Here is a 23,499-nt window from a genome sequence, read left to right as displayed (position 1 = left end):
TGAGAGAGGAAAGGCCTCACCTGGGGACGACAAGCGCAGCCTCACCAGATCCTGGGAGAGTTGTGAGTTCCCAGGGAAGGGGATTCCCACAGGAGAGGAGGGATTCCTGCCCCCCCCATCAGTTGGGACTAGCAGCAAGAGGGGAAGCCCCCAACAGGGGAGGTCTCCCAGGGAGTTTCCCTTTGTGGGCTATTCAAGTTAGTTAGCAAGGAGCCTGAAGGGCACTGGGGATTTTTCCCTCTCCTTATCTTTGGGGCATTGCCACTGCCCTAGGACAACAAGGGTTGTTCTTTGTTTCTTTTAGAGATTTAGCTTGTGAATCTTATGTTTTTGCACCTCATATTTTGTGAGTCCTGCACCTTATGCTTTGTAACTGTTACACCACATTAGAGTTTAAGATTGCATGATCTTTTAATGAGACCTTTGCTTTCATCTTCCCTGATTCTTCACCTGTATATAATTGTATTGACTTGTAGATAAGCTGTCTATGGCTCCTATATTTTAAGTGTAAATATGTTAATATGACAACTTTTATATCATATTAAAATTGTACATAGTTAAATTTATTGAGTGTCTGAGTGTGACTCTATAGGGGAAGGAAGGAAACTGCATCCAGCTGGCAGGTTCATCCCACAGTGCACCTGCCCTGCTAATATTCCCTTCAATTGGAGAGGGGAGTACATAATTGGGTACTACCTGGGCTACAGGATATTTATGTTTCTGTTCTTAGTGCACATTATTTTTTTCAAAAGTATTATTATTTAGGCATGCTAGCCAAAGTTTCTGAAGCACTACATGTAGCTTAGCCCTGGATTTTCCATTTCAGTTCAAGAAGAGTGGCAATTCTAAATGTCAGATGACTGAAAATGTGGGAGGGTGATTATTTTTGGAGGAGGGGGCTGTTTTCCTTTGTGTGTGTGTGTGTGCCTGTTTGGGAGGGAAGCAAATTTCACAAGGATATAAGAAAGTCTCAATGGATCCAAACAATGGATACTACTGAATACTTTGTGTGCATGTGTGTTGTGTGTGTGTACACAACATACACACACACACACACACACATATATACATGCAGTCTACTGAATACACGTATATAGTGCATCTGGACATGGCCTGTACGCAGCGCTTCAGAAAAATATGCAAAAAGGTCCCTCCTTAAAAACAATTGACAACGACAGTGTAAGGCTTCACTGTGCATTAATGTGCGCGTGTGCATGCGTGTGCACACACACACACAGACACACAAAGGAAAAAACAAGAAAATGAATTATAAACCTCACTTTCCCAACACAAAGATAAAAACACAACCAGCAAGGATGTTCTTCTCGGGTAGCCGAGAAATTGTCTGCCTATCATAGAAGGCTTGACCTTCCACTTTATAATCCATGTAGATAAAATAGATATAATAGATCTAGATTATAATAGATATTTATTATATAATATCTATTATAATCTAGATCTATTATATGATATTATTATAATAGATATTATTATTATAATAGATATTATATCTATGTAGATATAACACGTTATACTGACCATGTCTACACAAGATGCTGAGTGTGCAGTTGTTACTGTGCAGTCATTTAGTATTTGTATATGCAGTCATATGGTTGAATTTAGTACTTGTATAAACAAGTACTAAATGACTGCACAATAGCCAGAGTTAGTGTGCACTAGCATTGCCAAATGGCTTTTAGGTGATGCTGACTGCACAGTAGCTCATTACTACTGCGCAATAGTGTTGCATAATGTTACCTACCATGCAGTGCTACTGCAAAGTAGTAATGAGTTACTGCACAGTCAGCATCTCATGTAGGCACGGCCACTGATTCTATCATTTTCCAAGGGAACACATGTCCCGAATGAAATGAGCTTCTAGATGTTGTCCTCAGTGATTGATTAAAATCTTCACATTGGAAACCATTTTTAAAAACAGTAGAACCTTTGTATAGACTTTGTGCTACTTCTCCTTTTGTCCCTTTCTATGTTACCCAATGCAAACAGGTTCAAATTCTGTCTCTAGACATCCCCACATAAAGGAAAGATAAAATAAGCTACCTTCTCTCCAGCATTTCTATGTCAGATGGAAGCAAAGATCTAGCTGCTTGCAACATATAATTCAAAGGTTTTGTTAGCATTCTTCATGATTTTAACTACCCCAAATAAATGGAAGAATATCATTTATCAGAACAGTTGTAATTCTGGCTCCTCTTCATTGCTGGTTTGTGGTCTGAGGCTAGTACTATATAGAGTACAGCCACTTCTTCCTCCCTCCCCCCCCCCCCCCCCCCCAATAATCTGTAGAAATATTCAGAACCCCTTACAGACAGAATATCTCTGAAAACATTCACTGGGCTTTAAAGGACAAACTGGAACCTTAACAACTTACATCTCCATCTGTGAAATAGTGAAAGTAATGCCCTAATGGCTTATATGCTATATTTTGTGATTTTTGCTGCTAGAATGAAAATACAGCTTGTTTTGCTTCAGTACAATTACAGCAGTTAAGTGAATAAATGAGTTTACCTTCTGCTAAGGAGACCCTTCTTAAACATGAGTGTTTTTGTGAATCATGTTATTCAAATCAAACATCTTCCTAAAATTGCTGATTTTATAGTGCACATGAAAAGGAAGAGCTGGTGTAACCTTTCCAACACAGGAATTATTACTTCAAAACTATTTTCTTCCATACTTTGAAGGAACGCTTTGTTTCTACCTGCTAATATTATCTATCCTTGTAGATTTCACAGAGACACCCATTGCACTCTTGCATGTTTCTCAAGAGCTAAGGGATTGGTTTTCTGCTGTTGCATTTCTTCTTTGTAATAGTGTGAATGCTTCATTAACAGTTCCCAGGTCATGATTGAAACATCTATTTTTTAAAACCATGAGCAATCTGTGTCCCACTGCTACATACACAGTCCTGCCAAGAACACTTTATACACCCCTAGGGATTGACTCTTTTTCTTTCTATACTGTAAAGTAATGCAGAAAAAATCTGGTGTGATGGCACAAGAGGGAACTACATTTTTTATCTCTGAGATTTGTAAGAGAGGAGCATTATTTGCTTGTACTATATTGCAGCTGTTGATGTTGTACCCTGTGGGAACTGTCATCTGGGGAAGATTGTTACTATATTGCTCAGGCTATCTGAAATCTAATCAAAATCAGCATGATTATATATAATCGTGTAAAGTGTTCAATGGAAGAACATTAGCACAAGAAATCCACAATCTGAAATTCCACATCAACAATATATTTTTGCTTTGTTGCAAGGAGTAAGATAAGGGCCAAAGCAAAGGAAAAGAATGATGACTCATCATTTCATTTTTTCTGTTTCCTACCCTATACTACTACCACCTAACCAGGAAGAACAGAGCAATCCTCTGAGACCTACTCCGTGACTGATAATAGAGAGTTCATGGCACGCAAAAATATACGATTGATTGACTGTAATGGTAATGCAGTACTATACCAAAGTCCCAATTCTGCATAGTTTGCCAGGGGGTTCCATTATAAACCATGACATCAGGGAATTAAAACCCACTTATTAATATTCATTCTAGCCTGAAACTTGAAATACATCTTCAAACTATTGTTGAAATTAATTTACTGTATTAAGACTGGAATCCATAACAAAAATTGTTGCATACATACCCTTGCTTACTTACATTTTTAAATACCCTTCTCTTTGTAGTTTTCCCACTCTTCCTCCCCCTCCAACCCCTACCCCCAATATTCCTTTCAACAAAATTTAAAGAAATGAAACCCTGAAACCTGATCTGTAGTACAAATTATGTGGTGGAAAGGTGACAGTTCTCATTATTGAAATACAACAGAAGCAAACCAATCACCCGTTCAAGTTTTGTTAACTTTCACAATGGTTGAAATGCAAAATGTCCTTTAGGTGACTGTTAGGATTATTTTCTGATTCATTATTTTCTATGCTCTAAAATACAAATACATTTACCAAATAGATGAGGGTTGGCTCAGTAGGAAAATGAGCATTACTAGTGTCAGGGAGTGACCTTCTAAATGTATTCCCAGTCATATTACACACACACACACACACACACACATTAATGAGCTGTAGAAGCCTGTGTTAGTCCTTCTCTCCTTCTAGAGGAATCCTTTCTTCTCTAAGCTCAGAAAACTCATTGCTACAGAAACCTAACAAAACAAATATGGCTAGGGTTCAAATGATACAGCAAAGATACAACACTTTTAGTGTCTTACACTTGCATTGTAAGTAGGGGCTGTCTTTCTATTCTGTGTTTGTACAGCACATAGCACAATAGAATCCTTCCATGACTGGGACTCCTATGTATTATCAAAATCCAATAATAGCTGTTTAACAGTGTCTTTCTGTCCATTTATGAACCCCACAGAGTTAATCCAGGTAGGGTTCTTCAGCTTGGATGCTGAATCTTAAAACTTGTTGGGGAATGATTTAAAATAAAATAATGTTGCCTAGTAACATTTAGTTGGATTACTAAGGGCCAAATCATTGAGAACTCCTAATGGAAAGATAAGATTAGACAGTGGTATTCATCTGTACGATTGTTTTATACAGTTCAGCAACCACTGATAACAATATGCTGATTTTCAGATGTTGTTCTGCCAAATGAACTGTACCTAGGAAATAATGGACATGGCAAGAGAACAAATGGTAGCTTGTCCTAGTCACACTGGCTTGGCTGATGAACTAGAAGAAACGACTTGTGACAGTGGGATCCAAAGCAGGTAACAGTGAAACCCCTAGGAGTTGCCAACTTTCTCCTTTTATTTGAAATCCTCTCAGCCCATGTGAGTGACAGTTTCATACTACAGTTTGTTTACATCGTTTTTATGTAAGGAAAGCTTTTATATAGATAAATATTAGGACAATTAGCATTTGATTGTATAAGTAGATTGTTGAAGCAACATGTATATGGCTAACAACAGAAATATAGCATTTTGCATTATGTTTCTGACTTCTGAGGTAATGAAATGAGGACAAAGCTCATTCACCTAGGCAGAAAGCATGACTTAATATTGTGGGGGAAAAACAACTAACCAAAAAACTACAGTACAGTTAATTAAACAAAGAGCCTGCTTTTCCCTAGATACCACATCACAGTTACTCTGCCGGATTCTCTGGTACATAGATAGCACCTTCCTAGTAGCACAAAGGCAGCTGAATCATTTCGGACAAGAATACCTTCACTGTGATAGAACTCTTCGATGGTCTAGCTATTCCAGGGCACACCTTTCTTTCTCCACCCAAACCAGCCAGGTGTCTGAGATTAGAGATTTAGGATAATGGGCAATTCTTAGATGGAATATTAAACTCTTTAAGAGCACTGCTTTAGCCTTCAGCCTACACAGCTTTGTCTTCAGCAGAGGCCCAGGATCAGCAGAGAGCTTTGAGGATTAGGAAATCATATCTTTTTTTTTTTTTTTTAACACTGTGCTGAGCAGAAATATTTCTGTTTCATTTTGTTTCAATACAGAACCTGTCCCAAAGGGGTCCATTATTTTCCCACCTTGAGGATGGAGTAGTGAATTGTATTTAGGACTGCATAGACACTACAGCTAGGAATTGACTGCTGCCATTTATTTAATAGTGTCATGTGCAAATAGCACATTTCCAACAGTAGTCTGGCTTTCTAAGGGGCCTTTAGAAATTCTAATAGGTATCTGCCAGCATCTCTACATGCCTGAATACCTTTGAAAATCCAGTCCTAATTTTCTTAGGCATGTAAGTCCCTCCCACATCATTTCTGAAAACAACTTTCAGGCATTTACTTTCTTCACCTAGCATTAGTGTCAAATAGTGGCTTTATTGCTACGCAGGCTCGTGCGGAAGCACACTCATTGCTCAATAACTTTCCAACAGCTCTCCCAATTATACTTTTTACTGGACCAACTGTATCACAAGAAGTCTTGCCCCTCATATTTTTATTGAGTATTCAGACTCCTTTCATTCCAACTGAATATGCCTCTGTTTCTATCTTCTTCATCTCCTTATTTGCCTTTGGGATGCAATGTCAAGTGTCATTTTGACTTGGGGAAGAGGTCTTTGAATATCAAGATGAAAGAGAATGTTTGTTCCAACTAAATCCTCATTTTTACAAATGAAGTCAATGGAAGACTTTTACTAATGATATGTTTCTCATTAGCAAATGGAGCTCTTTACTGTGTAAATCAAATACCCTTTTATAAAACTAGTCTTCATCCATTTTTATAATTACCATCACTATCTCCATTTTCTTCTTCCTCCTCCTCTGAAGTATAACTTGAGGTACGTGACTCTGTAAAGGCTTTTCCAATAGGGATCATTATGGGGAAACTGAGGTAGAGGAAACTAAGTAGGGCAATTATGTTTCTGCTAACTGTAGCACTAAAATTCACAATAAGATAACTGATCATAGGAGATTAGTGGCTGGTTTTTAGAGCATTATCTTAGAATCATAAATGATATAATGAACTTGTTTTTTGATTTTGAATATGCAGATTGACTCCATTCTATGATGTTAAAAAAATAATCACTAAACTGAAGGGTAGGAGATGTGGTAATACTCAAGTTTTTTTTCTGCTTTTCTCTTACTTTTTAAGAATCAACCACTGAAAGTATTGATATATAGGAACTGCATTAGCTTTAAGAAAATTTATACTGGTGTTACAGAGGGAAAACAATAGAGGGGTGCAAGGTGAATCTGAATTAATAATTTGGCCTGGTGCATCTCTGTTGCTAGTCATAGGCTGCATCCAGATGAGTGTGGATGTGCAGTATGTGGCACCACAAACCCATCTGTGGCTCCATACACCACACATGCAGGCATTCCCCATGCAGCTACTGTCGCAGGGAGAGACAAAAGGGAGGAGCCCGTGCAAGTCTTCAGCTGCACCTTCATACAGCTGCGGCCGGCCAGTGACATCAGCGGCGATCATCGGTCAGCAGAAATAAAGCGAGCGGCCAGCAAAGGGGCAGGGAAACAGACGCCGGGAGAAACCCCAGCTGAAGGGGCCTCCATTAAGCTCTGAGTGGAGCAAGCGGGGCTGGAAGCAGTGCTCCCCAGCTGGGGAGGATCCGACACCTCGCATGGCAAGCCAGGAGCCGCTGGCTGCAGCAAAGATGACACTGCACTAGGAGCAGGAGCTCCTGTGAGAAGAACCGAAGAACAGGAAGGAAGAGCCCAGAGGGACCCTAATTCCAGCGGCCACCGTGGAGGAGGGGGAGAGGCCAACCCATTACTCAGCATTCAACCAGGTTGGACGGTGGAGGGCCTCAGGGGGCCTGAAGATATAGGAGCCAGGGCAGCGAGGGAGAGGAAGCCCGGGGAGAGCCATGGGGTACCATGACCACGTGGGGAGCTGAGGATAGCCCCATAAAGTTGGGGGGAGCAGGATTTGTCTGATTAGGCTTTAGGGGCCAGATGTGGGTACTGAGGGGTACCGAGAGGGGTGTCTAGAATGCTTTTTTCTTTTGGGGTTTTGTTGTGATATGGTTTGTGTTTCCCACTTCTGGAGGGGTTGAGTATCAGGGCACTGGGGGAGACCCAATGGTGGTGTGAGCCTCAGGATCGGGGTTAGCATTAAGGAAAGTCAATGTGCACGAAAACCTAGGAGACACTAGGGACCCGTTGCTCAGGAGTTTGGCCACAGGAACAACAGTGACCCGCCAGGCTGGGTATAAGGGCGAGGTAGAGGGGAGGTGGAACCTTGTAGAAGACCACCAGGGAGACAGTGCGCCCTCGGGGGAATCAGAGTGGTCCTGCCCCCCCCCGCCCCCCACACTGTAGTAAGATTCAAAGTCATGGCAGGAGAGATAGGGGAGGACCACGTTTGGAGCAAACATCCACTTGATGGGCCACCTGGGATAACAAGGTGGACACCATCCTCTATCCGGAACAAAGCCTCCCGGGACAAGATGTTCGAGGCCCGGTGGGCACAGCTACCTTCAGTAGATCCTGAAGTAAAAAACCCCACACCAACAAAAAGCAGGATGACACATGTGGCAGCAGCATGTGCCACCCAAAACCAAGGCCTGGTCATGCTCCAGCTGCTGTCCAAGCTCCCAGATGCAGGAGCACTACGGCTGCTGGTAAGGCTGCTGGGGCCAGCACAAGTGCTGGCCCCAGCCTCCCCTACCCGACCCAGGATAACTTGCCATGCACCAGAGTGCATGTAGCACAGGCATTCCCTAGGGACATGTAGCAGTGGCACAGTTGCTACAGATCTCTTGGGAAACAAACATCAGTACTTGTCTGGATGTAGCCATAATGTGCAAATTAAAAAACAGCAGCTTAACTCTGCAAATCTAAGGTTATTTTGTATTCCTGGAAGTGATGGAACAAATTTTCATTTCTAAACTGGTAATAGATGGAGTAACTGGTGCTAGATGGAATAATCAGGAAGACGTAACAAACATGGAATCTCATAATGACAGTTTTACAAAGTAATTTTTAAGACTAACCTTTAAGTCTTGCATTTTTCTATGCTGGAAGCTCATTTGGTCCCTTTTAAGCTGGTGTTAATACTTCTTTAGCTATAGTAGAGGACTTCATGTACATTGGTTTCTTAAACACATGCAGCATCTCAGTAACCGCTATTAAGTATTTAAGCAGGCCTCTTTCTAGCAATTATTCAGAACACGTTTATACTGCAACTCAGATCTTACAAATGATAAACAAGTATAAACACTGAATCTATAGCACTCTGCCTTTCCTGACTGGGAGATGAGTCAGTAAATAGCTAAGCATGCAATGTAATTATTGACAAGCTGATAAAGCAAACATAGGTTTGCAGTCTTGTTTTATTTTTTCCCCATCCCATCGAAAACTAGAGGTTATACTGAATTTAAAGACGGGGGCAAGGATTATACCTGGCAGAATGGTATGAACCCAGAGTTACAAAATATTCAGGGGATCACATTTTCCTTATTATTTATAGCAAGCATTTTAAGGTGCTCACTAGGGTCCTTGTTACATTGTACAATCCAACTGAAATCAATGGGAGTAGCACTTAAGTCCTCCAAGGAAGAATGGGCCAAAGCATTATAGAAAATGGACTTGGTAACTATAGTCTAATATTCTAATTTAACTATAGTTACATTCTTATTGAACTTCATCCAAGCAACTTGGATTTAAATTTAAAAACTGGTTCAGTCTAACAGAGGAAAAATATTTCATTCCGAGGTTCAGATCCTTGTATTGTTATGTTTTAATCTGTTTAAGCAAACACACACACTTCATTTCCATAATATTTTCACATGTAAGCTATCAATATCCCTTTTGAAATGCACATCTACAAATTTGTATTAACTGTGTACTTGTATAGAAGTGGTTAGTAGATGTATTTTCTAATCCTCCATACCTGTCATAATGTATTTGTGTTACATTTAATAATCATTTACAGAGGGTTAAAAATCATTAACTGAACTTTTAATAAATGGTCAATCAATTACCATATGGCTTCAAACAAACTAGTTGCTTTTAAGTACATTTCCTAACTATCTATAACAGCTCCTGACGTGCTTTGTAGGTACAAATGAAACATACTCGCAACCAACTACTGATCATTACACTTCCTACACTATTTATAAATGCATCCTTACTGCACTTTGACAAAATTCTTTATGGAAAGAATTTGTTTTGTTTTACATTTTAATCCATGGCACATTAAATTTGCAGTTACCTTGAAAGCAGCCGTAACAGTAGATGGTGAATTTCTTTTTCCTTTTCTATGAATCAGCAACATATATTGAAGCATCTTTCTGACCAGTCATCCCTGCAATGTCAGTGATTCATACTACACTAAGGCAATTTGATTTAATAAATGATCTACTGCATTTGTCTGTGGTAGATCTTGTATGTGACTGGCTAGATGAACTGGACAAATGGCAGAACTTTCAGATGCCTATACACAAGCACAGAGGATGCTCCAATATGCTGGAATTCCAGTGATTAATCAAGTCTGCTGCAGCATGGCAATTACCATGCTCCAGCAGCCTCTTGTATCTCATGTATCAGCATCCCCACACTTAAATGGTGGTGGGGGTGCTTGAACTAAAACTCATTGAACAAGCTTTCATTGAAGCACCCCTGCTGCCATTTTTAAATGCAGGGCTGATACATGAGATGTGACAGCACTTTAATTGGACTGGCTCTCAGAACCATTCTAATTAAAGACCCGACCCCCACACACTCACACTCTTGGAGCATGGGTAAATGTACCTTTCTTGAATGAAAAGTTTATTTTCTGAGCCATAACTCCAGTAAATGGAGTTGCCTTAGAACGTTTTACTTGGGTGTTTCTCCAACAATTTTTTAAATCTTGAAAGCATAAAAATAGAATGTTGAGGTAGCTGATACTAATTTTAGGAATGTTTAGTTAAAATTCTTGAAAACTACACAACAACACACAATGAGCATGATATGACACACAATGGTTTTAGTATATCAAGGTAGGATTGAGTTCAAGGCTGATTAGAAAAAGTTGCCTTCCACCATCACATTCTCAACCAAGTGCCACCTGTTTATGAGCAGCAAGTTAAGAAAAGCCTCCCCTCTAGTCACTCTGTCTATCATCTGTATCAAAATATTAGCCCAAACATTACTAAGGCTTCTGTTTTTGCTTCCTCCTATTAAGTTTTTATCCTAGGTCCTAAGGCTCTTTAATTACTTCTGGGCTTTTGTCTCTATCCACCAGGGAACCTGGTTAAAGCCCTTCTCGCTAAGTTACTAAGCCTGTATGCAAAGACACTTTTCCCATCTCTTCCCAGCAGTCCCTCATCTTGGAGCACTACCCCATGGTTAAATAAGCCAAATCATCATTTTGGATGCACTCAGATTCACATCTGGCAGTATCATAAGTGCCTACATGGACGATCAGCATGGGATAGTAGTCAGAATGTTGAACAAGTCTTGGCAAGCTGTGATATCTCATATGAGGGCTTCTACCAGGAAGCAGACCTTCGGAGACAACAGGTCAAGCCAGCAAATGGATGATTCCCTGCCTTGTAGGGAGAAGTCATCAATCATTCCCACAAATCACTTCCTCTTGAGAGGAGAGGTCTCAACTTCCACCCCACCCCCCCGCCCAAGAAAATACGGAATGACTTCTCCTGTTACTGGAATGGCCTCCTTCTCATCCATTGCCATGGCTTTATAACTGTTCTCCACCTGGACAGCCACAGGTTCAGAATAGGAGTGCTATCTGTTGCGAAAAATGACAAGCTGCAATCTTCTAGCTTCCAGTTTCCAAAGAATGAATGTCTTCTGTATTTTCCGATGCTCCCTCTGCTTGTTCTTTCATGATACTGGAGGTCTCTTTGTGGATCAAGTTGATGAAGACCTCATGTTTGTGGAGCCTATCCACCTTCTCCTGCACCTTCCTTACTGCAATCTTGACAGAATCCACCAGGAGGAATTTCTCACACTGCAAGCACCCCCCTCCCCCCACACACACACCTGTCTGTTCCTGGCAGGGACATACAAATCACAAACCCTGCAAAGCAGATCAGAATCTGGGTGGAAGCCTTATTGGTCAGTGACTCTGCTTGGACAGAGGCTGCACAGATATAAGCAAAGGCAGGGCTAGCAGTGGTGGGTGCGTTGGCATTGTGACACCTTCCAGCCACCCTGGTGATTCTCCTAGCTCCTCCTTCTTCTGCTGGTACTCCACAAAATTTCCTTCTTCCTTTACGTGTTTTCACTCAGCCAACAGGATACACAAACCCTGTCCCTAGGCAGCCACAGTTTCCTGCTCTTGTCCCAAGCAGGAAATCCTGAGGGCCTATTTACTGATTCTGTGTCACCAACTTCTACATGGATGATAGGCACAAACGTCTGTAGTGAAAAGTATAACTGTGTGTTTAAACTAAGGATAGTGAGTTGTTGCACTCTGCCTTTGAAATAGCCTGTGACTCCAAGACTGACTATCTGAAGGTTACAATTCAATTCTTGGCTCTCTATGTTAGCTACAAATATCAAGGACAATAAAAAGTCCTTTTTTAGATATGTGGGGAGCTGGAGGAAAATCAATGGCAACATTGGACCCCTGCTAAACCAGATGGGACAACTGACAACCAAAGTCCAGGCAAAAGCAAACTTCCTAAATGGGTACTTTGTGTCAGTTTTTCACCAGTCCCATGGGACGCCCCTGCCTACTATGGGACAGGGAGGTCCAGGTGAGGGAGATTCCTTGCCCTTCATCAAAGCTGACTTCACGAAGGGAAACCTTGAGAGGCTGGATACCTTCAAGTCAGTCAGGCCTGACAGTTTACACCCCAGGGTACTCAAGGAGCTGGCAAGCATCATAGCTCAGCCCCTAGCATGGATCTTGAGAACTTCTGGTGCTCTGGTGAAGTGCCGAAGGATTGGAAGAAGGCCAATGTGGTACCTATCTTCAAGAAATGGAGGAAAGTGGATCCAGCAAACTATAAGCCCATCATCCTGACCTCTATCCTGGGGAAGGTCTTGGAAAAGATTATCAAAGAGGCCATCCTTAACAGACTGGCTGATGGCCACATCCTGAGGGATAGCCAGCATGGGTTTGTTGTGGGTAGGTCTTGCTTGACCAATTTCATTTCCTTTTATGAGCAGGTGATCTATCACCTGGACAAGGGGGAAGAGATTGATGTTGTATATCTTGACTTTAAAAAAGCCTTTGATCTGGTATCCCATGATCACCTCTTGGCAAAACTGGCTAACAGAGGCCTTGGCCTCACCACAATCTGCTGGCTAAGGAATTGGCTCCGCAGTAGGATCCAGAGGGTGGTGGTTGATGGAAGTCAATTGTCGTGGTGTGCTGTGACCAGTGGGGTCCCTCAAGGCTCTGTCCTAGGGCCTATACTATTTAATATTTTCATTAATGATGTAGACATTGATGTCAGAAGTGGACTGGCCAAGTTCACCGACAGCACCAAACTCTGGGGCAAAGCATCCACACCTGAGGACAGGAGGGTGATCCTGGCAGATCTTGACAGGCTCATGAAATGGGTACATGAGAACCTGATGGTGTTTAACACTGACAAATACAAGGTTCTCCAGCTTGGGAGGAAAAACCTGCAGCATGCTTATAGGCTCGGCAGTGCTACACTGATTAGTAGTACAGACGAAAGGGACTTGGGGGTCCTGATTGACCACAAGATGAACATGAGCCTTCAATGTGATGCTGTGGCTAGTAAAGCAAGGAAAACACTGACTTGCATCCACAGATGTTTCTCAAGCAAATCCCAGGACGTTATTCTCCCATGGTGCTCGGCCTTGGTGAGGCTGCAGCTGGAGTACTACATCCAGTTTTGGGGTCCACAATTCAAAAAGGATGTGGAGACGCTTGAGAGAGTGCAGAGAAGAGCCATGTGCATGATCAGAGGTCAGGACAACAGACCTTATGATGACAGGCTGAGAGCCATGGGACTCTTCAGCCTGGAAAAGCGCAAGCTCCGGGGTGATCTAGTGGCCACCTACAAGTTTATCAGGGGTGCTCACCAGGATCTGGGGGAACATTTGTTCACCAGAGTGACCCAAGGGGTGACAAGGTTGAATGGTCACAAACTCCTCCATGACCGTTTCAGGCTGCACATAAGGAGGAACTTCTTTACTGTCCGAGCCCCCAAGGGATAGACTGCCGCCAGAGGTGGTTCAAACACCTACATTGAATGCCTTCAAGGGACATTTGGATGATATCTTTCTGGGATCCTATGATGCCTGCTGACTTCCTCCCCCTGTGGCAGGGGGCTGGACTTGATGATCCTACGGGGTCCCTTCCAGCCCTAGTGTCTATGAAATTTATATGGAGAGTTATATAGTTTCAGCTCTTTTTATTGATCCAGCCAAACCAGCTGAAAGTAAGGGACATACTAGGTCTGCTATGGGTAACTGTAATATCTAAAGTAAAAGTTCTAATTACTTAATACTTGGAGCATGAGATAATAACCACTGACATTCCACTGTAAGATATTATTACTAAGTTAGATACATTATGGGGACTCAATGGCTAACTACAGATGGTCAAAGAGTCTGAGACTAAATTGATTCAGTCTTTTCAGGTTAGTCTAAGATGCACAGATTAAATTGAAACAGAAGTGAACAGACCTTTGATTCAGGAAATGCAGCCACATTTCTGGCTCAGGCCAGAAGTCGGGGGATGCTAGAGCATGGCTTTCTGGCTATGTGTTCACTTCTTCCTGCTGCCTGCAAGATCTCTGGAATTCACAGTCCACAATCACACAAGCAGGACTCTGCAGGGTTGCTCATCACTTCCTCTTCTTGCTTCCTGGTGCTTCTGGGATTTGTGGTCCACAGTTGTAGCCAGCAATAAGAACCAGGAAGGGGTATGGGACAGAAGTTTCATAAACTGATTTGACTCAAATCAGATAAGTCTGATACTACATTCAACCATTTTGAAACTGGTTTATATGGACTGTATTTCTGTTCTGTTACAGGTATAAACCAGTTTCTGATCACTTCAACCAATGAATGTGTAACTTCTGTCCCTAGCCTATATCCATTACAAGGTTGCTATGTCAATGTTTGATGTTGACCACGGGCTGCTTAAATAGATGAAACATTGATGCATTACATTATACTAATTTTAATAAGAAACAGTATGTCCCATGACCAATATTTACCTTTTATTAACAAAATGGAATCATGTCCTTTACATTAATAAGCCAGCTTTCATTTAAATTTGTCAGTTCTGAGACAAAACAGTTTAAATATTAAAACTGTCTAATTATGGAAGTATAAAGGGGAATAGGTAAATTTGTTCATCTCAGGCTCAATTGCACTAATGTAATAGAAAATGCACATTTTAGAAAGAGCCTTGTGCTAGTTTTTGTTTTTTGCAACAGAAGTATAATGTTTAATGACCATTTAGTTATTTGAACACTTACTCAAATTTTTGTATGGATATATTTTTAATATCTTTAAAGGGCCTAGAGTCCTAACAAAAAGCCATCTTGTTTATCTGTTGGTTTTGAAAATATTTTTCTATGTTTAAATTGTTCCATTTTGCTGTGATTATTTGTCCTTGGAGTATGCATTGCATCATTTTTCTAGGCTATATAGATATAGACATTACAGTAACTTGGGAACTAAGACAATTTATGCTGACCTTAAAAAGCCTCTGGGATACATCTAGAGTTTCTCATAAATACAGCTATGGCAGAAAAGAGAGAGCATTAACAGCTAATGTAACTCCTTCTATAAATATAATTCAATTTGAACTACTACATATTGTATAACCTTCTGAAGCAAATGAGTTTTCAATAGGATTATAGCAAGGGTTTTGACATTCCTTGAGATGTTACAGATTATTCCTAAAGCCAGGCCATGGTTCAGTCACCCACTGACCTTTTTGCTTTTTTTCCTTTTAACAGGTGGTGTACTGTTTTTTCCTACTTCCATTGAAAATCAATAGAAAAATCCCCATTAACCTTCAATAAAAGCAGCTGGTTTGGATTTTTTGAAAATTTTGTTAGCAATTCTTAAAAATTGGCTGTAGCCAAAATTTATTACTCTAGTTACTTTAACTTAATTTGTATTTATTTGAAATGTAATTTTTTCAAGTCATTAAATATAAATGTATCAAGATAATCCATTTAAATTTTAGATCTAAAGGAGTGGTTTTCAAAGTCACTTAGCTTCAGTGTAACTCTGGTCTGTGCAAGTCTGGTGGAATAACAGTTTTCTTTTGAGAGAAACCGGAATAGGCCAAATGCTGACCTCTTTTGAAAACACAAACATTGTTCTTTTATTGAAATTCCATTAAAAACATCCTGTCCACTTCAGTATTCTCCCTTCCAATCCTAATAATATGCAATGAAATAAATGGAGCAACATATGCCAGTAATTTCTAGTAGTGTCTGTTGAGAATGGATTCTTGTTCAAAAGCCTGTGGAGAGAAATGGTAGTTGGTAAAGTAGTACTACTTGTTCATTTCTGCTTTGAAATACCACAGTGATTCTATGAGAGGAGGAGAAAAAAAGTCTCAACCGGTGCTGATTTCAGACTGTTTCTTGTATAGTTAAACCTTTTATATAAATTAAATTCATTCCTGAAATGGACTTATAGACAGATAAATTTGCTCCACTGTGACTTTAAAACAGTTCCTAACTTACTAAAATTAAATACAGAATACCCAAAAGTAAAATCTACTAGTTAAGTAAGAATAACAATGTTGAGAAGAGAGAGGAGATATATATGAATGTGGCATTTAAATCCACAAGGTGTTAGGAACTCCTTTGGTACACTAAACATCTTCATCTCTGTAATAACAGTAGAAACCCTGAAGTAGGAACCAAATGGTATAAGAGTGTGTGTGTGTGTGGGTGTGTGTGTATGTAAGTGAGTGAAAGAGAGTGAGAACTTGTCTAAAAAGGTAATGCAGTAGAACAGAGACATGCTTAGACTAATATTAGCATAGCTATTTATGTATGAATATAACTTGTTAGAAGTTAAGTAAAAATTGTAATATTAATTAAAAGTATCCAGTATTTTATCTAGTGTGTATATGCAAATATTACAAACTCCTTCCAAGTTCAGTTTGAAGCAGAAGGTAATCAGCAATATGCCCCTCTGATCCTTTATTCCATAGTTCTAGATAAGGCCAGCTCCCATTAAAATAAATATTAAAACCTATAACTTTGTTAGGAAGATTTAGCTTTTTTTTAGTTGAAAGAAAACCTAATGTTATATTTGATAGATTTCTAAAATAAGTGTTTTCTGAAGTCTGGAGGATTGCATTACTGTACTCTGCTTGTTAGCATTGACCTTTCCAAATTTGTGACCGGATAATTCAATCAATTTGTAAGATGGAGAAGCACTGTTGGATAGAATGACTTTTTGACCTACAATATTTTACTGATATTTTTCTGGTAATTAGTAAGGGATGCTTCAAACCAGGTCATAAGTTTTAAGGACCATTGCAACAGCCATTAGAGACAGACTCTCGTCCCATGTATCATTCCTGGAACATTGTCTGAGTGGGCTTCCATTGAATTGTCTTTACTATTAGTAAATAGTCTTATTCACATCAAAGAAAGTCTTGAGGCCCTTTTTTAAAATTAAAATATTTTTAATAAGTCCAAACTTTACCAGCACTCATGTAGACTGTTTATGAGATGTGTTAATTCCTGTCCAGCTTTAAATGAGAATCACTAGCCAAAATGAAAAAGCAGTAGCAGAATATTTGAAAATTTCAAAGCTTTTTTTAGTCAAATCTTGCCAAACGGAAAGATGTGTAGGAATTCCTCTGTGTCCGTTTTGAGTCCTAATAGAGTAGAAGATTTTGGTTTGTGCTCTCTATTTCATTACAAGGACCCTTAAAATTTCGAGTTCAGAAGTCAGATTGTACTGTGCTCATTGACCTTTCGCTACAGTATGTAATTTCAGGCTCTTGGGATGAGAATATCTGATTTTTCTGTGAAGTGTGGAGACAAAGATTTTCTTTTGAACAGCAGCAAAAACTAATAATTCCATAAGAATCATAATAAGGATATAGAAAAATTCTTACAATTCTTTTTTTAACTTTAAAATTATTAGATCTAAATGCAGAGGGGAATCTCTATGTTTCCAACAGGGAAAAGGGATTTATTTTGATATTGTCTGTTGCCCCTTCTAATTTTAGGAAAAAGCTTTATAGGTTCAAAGTCTGTGATGTGGAGAGGTTACGAACCATAACAATCTATCAGAAGACATGACTAGGGGGAAGCCCACTGTCCCTGTAATGACCCAAGAAATGTAAGCAGAGAAATATTGTCCTTCTCACTGAGTTCATTCTCTGGGATAGTTGTGATTACTGCTTGCATGAGAGTATATTACTTCAGAGTGGGAAGCCCATTTGTTATGTATTTCTGGGGTATACTGGGTTGGTGAGAAAACATCATGGTGTCCCCTGATAGTCCTTTGACCTATTGTCTTCTGTGATGGTGGTCAGAACTCCTTGAACAGAATTCCTTCCTCAAAGTTCCCTTGAAGGAGGAAATAGTTGAGGAATTTGTTAATGTGTTGTTCTGATGACTAAGCATGTTCCAAGATACTGCTTTGCATGCCTACACGTGCATTTACTTGAACCTAGATTTACTGCGCAGTAAGCTACTGCACAGTAAGGGTTTTTGGGTCAGTGGCAGAGTCGAGGCCCAGCAGCGGGGACGTCCAATCCTGGTGCTGCTCTAAGCAGATCCAGGTCCACACCCATTTGGATTTGGTGCAAGTGGCAAGCCTAGACCCAGGCAGGTGGTGGTGGACCTGGAGCAGGGGCTGGGCCAGGGGCTCTTGCTGCTGGGAGGTGATGGAAGAACTCCTTCCAAGAGTCGGGGTCTGCTGTGGGGCACCGGGTGACTGCCAGGGGCCTGCAAGGCTAGGAGCAGGGGCTAGGCAGCAGTGGGTATGCACAAGTCTACCAGGCACAGTGTAGCAAAACCCCCAGTGTTTCTTTTTTTTTCTTTTAAAATGCATTCCCCCCACTTCCCCAACCATTTCTTACTTTTTCTCTCCCTCTATTCCATATAGATAAGTATAAGAGAGCTAAGACATAGGATAAGCTTCAGCATTTTATTTTGATAGCAAGTTGTATTTGTTTTTTCTCCTTTATATTGTATTGATTTTTACTGTTCCATATTACTGTTTTACTGATTCTATATGATTTAGTCCTAATATGTAAGTTAGCATAAGTCATGTCAAGTTTCCATTTTATTTGTCAAGTCTCCATCTTGTCCCCATGCCCTGTTGTGTAACCTATGACTCATACATACCCCTCCTATGTAACTTGGTTCCTGAATGAATGGGGATGAATGAGGGTGCTTGAGAGACAATGGCAGTAGGTCTAAAAATAGCTCCCTCTGAATGACCAAACCATCAAAACAAATACTTGGACCAATGACCCAGCCATTGGAACCACCCTCAGCATTCAAGAAACAAAAGATGAGGGAGCCCACCATTGTGCCAAGGCTGCACATGCTCAGTAAGAACATCTGGAACCCTCTGGAACAGAACTAACATTGCCTGGACATGCCCTCCCCATAGGAGATCAGAGGTAGTCTGCCCCATAAAAAGGGGTAATGAAGACTGACTTCGTGGGACGCCATCTCTATCTGGACCAGCACCATGCCACACCACCTATCCATCCAGAGGCCCTGTCGGAGACCCCCCCTCTGGACAACACCTACTGAAAAGGACCCCTTTCTAGCCCGGATAGGTAGCTATCACCCCCACCCTCTCTTCAACCAACGACTTGGACTCTGCTTCTCTTCCCTACCTGCACTCTAACCCTCCCACTGAGTCTCTAGTGTGTGTGTGTGTGTGTGTGTGTGAGAGAGAGAGAGAGAACCAATAATTTAATGGGGCTGTGTAGTCTGTTTAATAAACCTGTTATTTGAAACCCTGAGTTGGGTTTTTTTCTGTTTTCTGACTGTTTCCTCCTTGCCACTACTTAACTGCCCCCCAAACTCCCAGCTGTCTGTCTCAGTTTCCAGCCCCAAGCTCCCAGCTGTCTGCCTCAGTTTCTAGCCCCAAGCTCCCAAGTTTCTGCCTGAGTTTCTTTCCTGGCTGTCTCCTCCTTGCCACTAGGCTTTTTCCCTTGCACCAGTGACAGTGAGTAACCTGGGGGCCACTTAACCTTAAGTAACCCCAAGCCTCAGTTCCTCAATCCAGCTTCTCTCTGTTCTAATTCCGGTTCCAGAAACTTTCACTCCTTACACTTTCTCTCTCACCTTAACCCTCCCCCAGGTATCCCAAGTACCCCAAACACACACATACATACCATACCATCCAAGTTAGGAACTCGCATGTATGTTTGTGTAGGTGGGTGGTATGTGTGTGAACTGGTGAATATATGTCATCATGTGAGTGATATATGATTTAGTGATCTGTGGATGGAGTGTGTGAATATTGACAACTGATTGTTGTCTAATTTTTGGTGTGTGTATGTGCTTAAGTTGATGATAGGTATGCATGTACCTAGGCTGGTTTGGATGTGTATGTGCCTGAGTTGGTGGTGTGTATGTATGCACCTAATTGATTTGTGTGTTTGTATATGTGCAATTGGGTCACACCCTCCTGTCTAACAGCGCAATATTGAAATCCAGAGAATTATCCTGAGAGTAGTATCCAGAGTCTGAAGGTCATCACCCGTGGCCTCCACCTTCATGTAACCCCACAGTGCCACAAGGTCACCAGTCTCCTCCAGGCTCTAGTTTGGGCCCTAGGTGGAGGCCATGGGCATGCACACGTGTGTAACCCTGGGTCTGGATGGGGAGGATGAGGTCATGCTGAGTCCTGTGCCAGCTCTCTGGGCCCCCATATGATTATCCCAATGTTGCCAGCCTTACACAGCTGCCAGCAGCACCTCGTGCAGGGACACAGCATGGAACTGCTAGCCACATGGCAGATGATATGCCCCACAGCACTTACAGGCACAGGGAATGCTGCTGTGGGTGAGCAACAGGCAGGGGGCACTGGCCCTGCTGCACAAAAGCTCCCTATAAGGGATCCTGGGGGGCTGGCAGGCAGGCATAGGTATCCTGTGGCCTGCCAAGGGTGACACACAAGGCCTGAAGTGCCCTCAGGCTCCCTGATGTGTTTTCCCCAGGGCACAAAATGGCTGCAGGCTCTTATACCCTGCAGACAGGCTGCCATAGAAGCAGCCTAGCTCCAGAACAGGACCAGCTCCTAGTCTGCACCCCGCTAGTGGCTGAGCAGACCCAGGAGCAAACTTGCTCTTGGGTCATGGCTACATGTGCATTACTGCACAGTAACTAATTGTGCTTAAATTTGCTATGTGCATTTTCAGGTAGCAAATCTACAAGGGTTTTAAGGCTTTTTTCTGTGCAGTAAGCATGCACACATGTAGATGTGTGCACTTAATGTATACTAAACTAGGCAACGGTGCAGCAACATATGTAGATGCACCCGAACACTCCTTGAAAAATGCCAGTTCTTAGTTTTTACTCCTTTTTTTATTACAGAAAAATATCAGATAAAATTTCCTATTGGAAAAAGTAAAAAGACCACAACACATCAGACTTTTTTAACATAATGGATTACTACCTGTAAAATGAGTTTATCATGTGAATCATGTTTACAAACCTAACAGTGCTAACATTGTGGGGCACCCTATGGCACCTTTTAAAGTAACTCAAGACACCCCAGTGTGCCATAGTACCTTGGTTGAGAATCCCTTATGTAGTACTTACTTTTTTTGTAATGCACTTGGACATTGTGAAAGAATGTGGCAATAGAAATTAAGAAAGTAAAAGTGATGTCTTTAAAACAAATATATTTTGATTGCTATGTAGTAAAGAACATGATTACTTAACTTATGTATATTTTGATGACTTACTCATTTAAACATCTCATTTTGTGAGTAGATTAAAAAAGAGAGTTTATGTGAAAAAACCCATGTTACTTTAAATGTTGGGAACAAGTGAGGCAGAGAAAGGGTTATCTATGGTTTGTATGAGAGGTTTTTAATTTGATATAATAACTTGTTTCTTTTGGATAGAAACACATTCAAAGGGAGGTTAATTACCATTACATTAGAATGGTGCAAAGGACAGAGGAATTTTTGTTTAATGTTTCTTCTTTCAGGGAGTATGTTTGGACAGTGCTTTTGAAAGTCAAACTCATTCATGAAAATGATCATTTTTTACTTTTAGTGTTTACTTTTCAGCAGCATGCTGCTGTTTTTCTGATGAAGTGTTGCTTTACTGGGTCTACTATGTCTCTGAGGTGTTTAAAGTAGGTCTTATTTAGTGATGGGTGAACTGGTTTGGACAAAATTAGAGCGGACATGAAAGTTCAGCTTTCCTTCAAATCAGTCAGAAATGAGAGGTGAATGTAAAAGTTTAGCTAGCATAATAAATCCCACAAGAGCCAGCAAACCAGACAAATTGCACTTGAGAGCTCAAATTTCTTTATGAATTCAGGTATTGACAAAGTATCCCCATTTGACAAATAGTAGGAAAAAGAACAAATTAATGGAGAAATTAAGTGACTAATCCCCATTTCCCTTTGAAAACCCTACTCTTTCTTGCTTATGGCCACAAAGTATTTCAGTAGCAGAATGAGAAGGCCACAATTAGATCCCCCTTTAGTATCTTGGGGACAATGCTTACAACACACTTTAAAACTGTTACAACCTTTCCTGTGTCCTAATTAACTGATTCGTTTCTATGAGCAAAATCAAGCAGGCAGAGCATAAACAGAAACATAACATTTATTGCCTATTCAATATCACATGGGTATTTGAATACATCTTAGGTGTGTCTACATGTGTTCTTAATGTGATGTAAGGTTACCACACAGTAAGCTTTCCTTGGGAACACATCTACATGTGTGCCCATTTGGAGCAGTTTAGTGCAGGGCTACTCCTGCCCTGTTCTGCTCCCCCCCATCCCCAGCAGCCAAGAGGAGCTCCAAGCTTCCCTGAGTGGCCCATGGGCCCATGTCCTTCTTCTGCGTCAGCTACCTCCCAGCCCTGCACTCTGATTGGCAGATCAGGGCTCATGGCTGGGAAACTGTCTCCTGCATCAGAAGCTGGACAACAGCAACTGTTCCCTCCCCCAGCAGTTGTCCAGCTCCTGGGAACCAGCTGCTGGGAGAGAGAACAGGTTCCTAGCTCTGTGCCCTGATCTGCTGATTGGGGCTGGGAGGCAGCTGCCTAGAATATGGGACAGTTCCTCCACTCCCGCAATTTGCTCTTGGTCAGTTGTCTACATATGCACTACTGCATTGTTAATTTACTGCCTGTATCTACAGCTAGTAGTCAACCAGGCAGTAGACTCATTTACTACATAGTAAGTGCTGCACATGTATAGATGGTGATGCTTTACTGCACAGTAGACTAATCTACTATACAGTAAAGCATCTCAAGTAGATGCGCCCCTAATGTACTCATTACTATGGTGTACAGAACTGAGAATTCAGGCCCAAGAGATTCTTTCCAGTCCTATGTTCCTAGAACAATAGGAATTCTGTTCTTGGCTTTACAAAGAAGTAGTATGCCAAGTGACAAAACATAACATTACTGTGCCTTTGCTTATCATATTTTCCCTCCATACGGCATTTGTCAGACTGCAGGGCTGTTGTGCCCTGTTTTGGGCACCATATTTTAAGAAGGATGTGGATAAGCTTGAGAGGCTCCAGAGAAGGGCCACTCATATGATTAAGAGTTTGCAGGCCAAGCCCTATGAGGAGCATTTAAGGGACCTGGATCTCTTCAGCCTCCTCAAGAGAAGGCTGAAAGGTGATCCTGTGGCTGCCTACAAATTCATTGTGGGGGAGTGTGCACAAGGAACTGGAGATGCTTTGTTCACCAGGGCACCTCTTAGGGTAACAAGGAACAATGAGCACAAACTGACAGCGAGCAGATTTAGGCTAGATATCAGGAAAAACTTCTTCACGGGAAGGGTGGCCAGAATTTGCAATGGGCTTCCAAGGGAGGTGGTGCTCTCCCCTACCTTGGGGCTCTTTAAGAGAAGGCTGGATAGGCTTCTCGCTGGGGTCATCT

At 41.3% G+C, this 23,499-nt stretch overlaps 1 long non-coding RNA gene across 4 annotated transcripts in view; it reads left to right on the top strand.

Moving 5' to 3' along the window:
* Nucleotides 1-23,499, top strand: part of LOC112552079 — a 52,087-nt gene that overhangs the window by 18,774 nt on the left and 9,814 nt on the right. The window contains exon 3 of one of the 4 annotated variants that reach the window (XR_003096423.1): nt 17,620-18,513. The exons of 2 other annotated variants lie outside the window; for them this stretch is intronic. This is a non-coding gene — a long non-coding RNA (uncharacterized LOC112552079). Of the gene's footprint in view, nt 1-4,612; nt 4,741-17,619; nt 18,514-23,499 lie in introns of those variants that run through there. One more of the 4 variants, XR_003096422.1, reaches the window with a different exon arrangement.

Source organism: Alligator sinensis, unplaced genomic scaffold (assembly GCF_000455745.1).
Source record: "Alligator sinensis unplaced genomic scaffold, ASM45574v1 scaffold272_4, whole genome shotgun sequence".
In the NCBI taxonomy this organism is placed as follows: Eukaryota; Metazoa; Chordata; order Crocodylia; family Alligatoridae; genus Alligator; species Alligator sinensis.
The sequence above is the reverse complement of the archived record's forward strand: the minus strand, read 5'-3'. Positions and strand labels throughout refer to the sequence as shown.